General features: G+C 47.6%; 1 long non-coding RNA gene across 1 annotated transcript; it reads right to left on the bottom strand.

Annotated features, from left to right (window-relative positions):
- Positions 1-1214: 1214 nt before the first annotated feature.
- LOC115505689 lies at positions 1215-3182 on the bottom strand. The gene is made up of 2 exons (XR_003966088.1): positions 2925-3182; positions 1215-1558 (listed from the first exon to the last, which is right to left on the bottom strand). It is a non-coding gene; the product is annotated as an uncharacterized LOC115505689 (long non-coding RNA).
- Positions 3183-4600: the final 1418 nt, after the last annotated feature.

Consider the following 4600-nt stretch of genomic DNA (forward strand, 5'->3'; position numbering starts at 1 on the left):
GGCCCGACGCGGGGCTCGAACTCACGGACCGCGAGATCGTGACCTGAGCCGAAGCCGGACGCCCAACCGACTGAGCCACCCAGGCGCCCCAAAAAGCACATTTCTTTTTTTTTTTTTAATTTTTTTTTTCAACGTTTTTTATTTATTTTTGGGACAGAGAGAGACAGAGCATGAACAGGGGAGGGGCAGAGAGAGAGGGAGACACAGAATCGGAAGCAGCCTCCAGGCTCTGATCCATCAGCCCAGAGCCTGACGCGGGGCTCGAACTCACGGACCGCGAGATCGTGACCTGGCTGAAGTCGGACGCTTAACCGACTGCGCCACCCAGGCGCCCCTAAAAAGCGCATTTCTAAAGGTGGTGTAGAGCTGTATGGAAATCTGGATGTTGAGGGAATGAAAGGTAAGTGGTAAGACGATGTCTATACCGTGACCCCATTTGCGGTAAGCGCCTCTGAGGGATAATAAAAAACTGGTTGGGAACGTTTACCCTGGAGGGGAGCAGGAACAAGTTAAACGCATAGGAATAAAAACAATGTGGTCCAGGGGCGCCTGCGCAGCTCAGTCGGTTGAGTGTCCAACTCTGGATTGTGGCTCAGGTCATGATCTCACCGTCCATGAGATCCAGCCCCGTGTCGGGTTCTGCACGGGGCCTGGAGCCTGCTTGGGATTCTCTCTCTCTCTCTCTCTCTCTCTCTCTCTCTCTCTCTCTCTCTCTCTCTGTCTCTTTCTCTCTCTCCCTCTGCCCCTTCCCCACTCATGCGTGTGCTCTCTCTCTCTCTTTCAAATAAAAAAAATTTTTGTGTAATGTTTATATTTGAGAGAGACAGAGACAGAGCGAGAGCAGGGAAGGAGCAGAGAAAGAGGGAATCCAAAGCAGGTTCCAGGCTCTGAGCTGTCAGCACAGAGCCCGACGTGGGGCTCGAACTCACGAACCGTGAGATCATGACCTGAGCCGAAGTCAGACGCTTAACCAACTGAGCCACCCGAGCGCCCCTCAAATTAAAAAATTTAAACAAACAAGCAAACACAGTGTGGTATTGGCACAGGAATCTACAAAAGTCAATGGAACTGAGATTTTAGAGTCAGTAGCAAGATAGAAGGACATGAAGAAGAATATCTCATAACGATAATGAAGTCAGTTCACTAAGAAGAGATAGCAATATAAAATTAGTAAATACCTGATATCAAACATCAGAATATAAAAAACAAATACATTAAAACATTAAAATCTCCTTTATGTAATATTAGTATCATTACATCTGCTTCTTTTGTTTTGTGTTTGCTAATCAACTGTTAAACCCGTCTATTATTAGTATCGGTTATGGCATTTTTCAGTTCTAGAGTTTCCCTTTGGTACTTTTGCTATAGTCTCCAATTCTCTCCTGAAATTGTCCATCTTACACTTTAATTTCTAGAACACGTGAATCACAGTTGTCTTAAAGTCTGGGTATGATGACTCCAATATCTGTATCTCCTGGGGGCCTCTTCCGTTATCCCTCTCGCCAAGGTTTTGGTAAAGGCTTCCCTGTTTTACATGCCTCGTCATCAGGTGCTAGACCTAATGTGGGAAACGATATAGAGATAATTTGAAGTAGTGGATAATATTATCTTCACCCAGAGAGGATTTGTTCTTGTTTACAGGACAGATTAGGACAGGGCAAACCACCCGAATAAACCCACCACTGAGTTGATTCAAGCTGGATTTCAACCTCTGGGAGCGCTAGCCTGTTTCAGCTCATCCTTACTCCCGGGGACCCAACGGGAAGGCCTGGGATGTTTGCCAGGACCCCCCTCACTGATGAGCCCTCAACTCCGAGTATCATCTCCCTGGGAAACTTCCAGAAGCTCTGCTCACCTTGTCCTATCAGACTCAACTCCAGAATTGGTAAAGAGGGGCACCCGGGGGGGGGGCGGGAGGGGGCTCAGTCAGCTGAGCGTCTGACTCTCCATTTTGGCTCAGGTCGTGGTCTCACAGTTCGTGGGTTCGAGCCCCGCATCGGGCTCTGTGCTCACAGCACAAACTTGCTTGGGATTCTCTCTCTCCCTGTCTCTCTGCCCCTCCCCCACTTGTGCTCGCTTGCTCTCTCTCTCTCTCTCTCTCTCTCAAAATAAATAAACATTTTTTTTAAATTAGAAACAATAGAATCGGCAAAGAGCTCAAGTGGGGCCAAGTTCTGGCCTCACCCCATGGGGCTCTCTTGCAGTGTCTTGACCCGTTTTCTGTGCTCTCAGACATTCTAGGAATACCTTACCCAGCCTTTCTAATTGTTCTTTAAAAAAATTTTTTCTTTTAACGTTTATTTATTTTTGAGACAGAGTGTGAGCAGGGGACGGGCAGAGAGAGAGGGAGACACAGAATCCAAAGCAGGCTCCGGGCTCCGAGCTGTCAGCACAGAGCCTGACCTGGAACTCGAACTCACCAACCGCGAGATCATGACCTGAGCCGAAGTCTGACGCTTAACTGACTGAGCCACCCAGGCGCCCCACACCTTTCTAATTGTTCTTGATGGGAGGCTTGATCTGACACAATCTGGTTTGAAACATCTTTGTGTGATTTTTATTTATTCTGCCTACTTCAGGGAGTCTGAAGAAGGAAGTGCTTAACAGCGCCCAGAGGTATCTTTCAAACTTTCTCTCAAATGGAAAATTCTGCCAATAATAACTTCGAGAGCCCATCAGAAGATAACAGGACACTGTGATCTGGCTCTCGTACATGACCTGCCATATTTAGTAACACTCCTGGAGGGACGCGGAGACGGGCCATTTCAAAGACTTCCTTTGCCTTAGTTTTCTCTCTCTCCCAAACCCCACAGCCAAAGCCTCCGCACCCACACACCTCCCTTCCGCCCGGCGGCCTGTCCCTCCATTTCTAGTTAATCCCGACGCTAGGGGTCCACACTCGCGTGCGTCCCACCGGAGCTTACAGAAAGGACGTGACGGCAAAACGGCGCGCACGAGGGTTCCACAAAGGGAGTCCGCACTTGGACTATTCCCGCACGTCTTCAAGGACGCCTTCAAGGACGAGCGCGCCCCCACACCTGTGCCTCTAACGTGCCGTCCCTTCTCCCTCCCTGCTGGTCGTCATGCGCTCGGTCCCTCGGCCTCCCCTGTCTCCAGAACGCTGAATTTCGGCGCCAGCCACCGCTGCTGGGGCCCCCTGTGCACAGACGCCGAGCAGGTGCGCCGACGGCCCCGCCCCATGCCGCCCTGCCCGCCCCGCCCGGCGGCTGCCCTGCCCCGCTGACGCCCGCGGTCAGGCAGAGGGGGACACGCGGCACAACACAGAAGGGCAGGGGAGTCGACGTTCACGACAGAAGGAAACGGGTCGGTAGGGAGATTCCTCTCTTCTCTCCCCGGGAGAGTTTATGGGTGATTGAAGACACCTTTAAGATACTCCTGCAGGCCCACTTCCCCGAGACACGCTTTCTACGGCTTCTGGAAGGACAGTCCCCCAAGGCTGAGCTGTCCCAGTTGTACTAAGTGGCAGCTACTTGGTAAACACATCCTCGCATCGGCTCTCCTTTCTCTGTGTGTGAACCCAAACAAACATACGACAATGCCTGATCCGCGCACTTAAAAAGACAGAAACAAGAACGGAGACAACAGCTCTGCGCAAGTCAGAAGGAGAGCGCAAAGAGCCAAAGCTTTCAGAGCTCCTGTGCTGTCTAGAGGAGTGTCAACACTGCTTAAACCCTGGACCTTGTTCAATTAGAATGCGTGACAAATTAAAAAAACAAAACAAAAACAAAACACTACAAAAAGAGAAAGTATAATTCCAAATCTTTCAAAAGAAAAATGTGGAATAGGAAAAAAAAAAAGTTTCAGAAAGAACTCAGTTAATCCAAGAACAGGAACACGAGAGAGAAAAAGATCAGAAACAAAATACATAGAACAAGAAGAAATCAAAAAGTAAAACGGACTCAAAGTCTAAATATATTAGGAATTACAGGACGCCTGACCAGCTCAGTCGGTTAAACAACCGACTCTTGATTTCGGCTCAGGCCGTGATCTCACAGTTTGTGAGTTCGAGCCCCATGTCCAGCTCTAGCCTGACAGTGTGGAGCCTGCTTGGGACCCCCTCTCTCCCTCTTTCTCTGCCCCTCCCCCGCTTATTCTCTCTTTCTCTCTCTCTGTCAAAATAAGTAAAAATAAACTTTAAAAATATTTTTAATAAAATAAATATATATAAAAACAATCACAACAAATACATGTGACCAAAATTGACAGTTACAAAACAGAGATTGCCAGTTAAGAATTTTCAAAAACCCGGCTATGTATATGAGTACATGTGAAGCAAAAGAACTTAGGTTGAAAATAAAAGGATCAAAATGACATTCTAAGCAAGTGCTCACTACAAGAAAGCTGATTTGACTGTGTTAATATCAGACAAAAAATAAGCCTTAAGATAAAGAGCAGCACAGAAATAGAAAGGGATAACTGTGTAATGACATAAGATTTAGGTAATCAAAAACTGTACTAACGCAATTCTAAACATATAAGCACCTAATGAAACACGTTTAAAATATAGAGAATATAAACTGGTAAAAACTACAAGGAAAAATTGGCAAAGGTGCCACCGGTGGTAGTCGTGTCATGAAAA

The sequence above is a fragment of the Lynx canadensis genome, chromosome F1 (genome assembly GCF_007474595.2).
Source record: "Lynx canadensis isolate LIC74 chromosome F1, mLynCan4.pri.v2, whole genome shotgun sequence".
NCBI lineage: Eukaryota > Metazoa > Chordata > Mammalia > Carnivora > Felidae > Lynx > Lynx canadensis.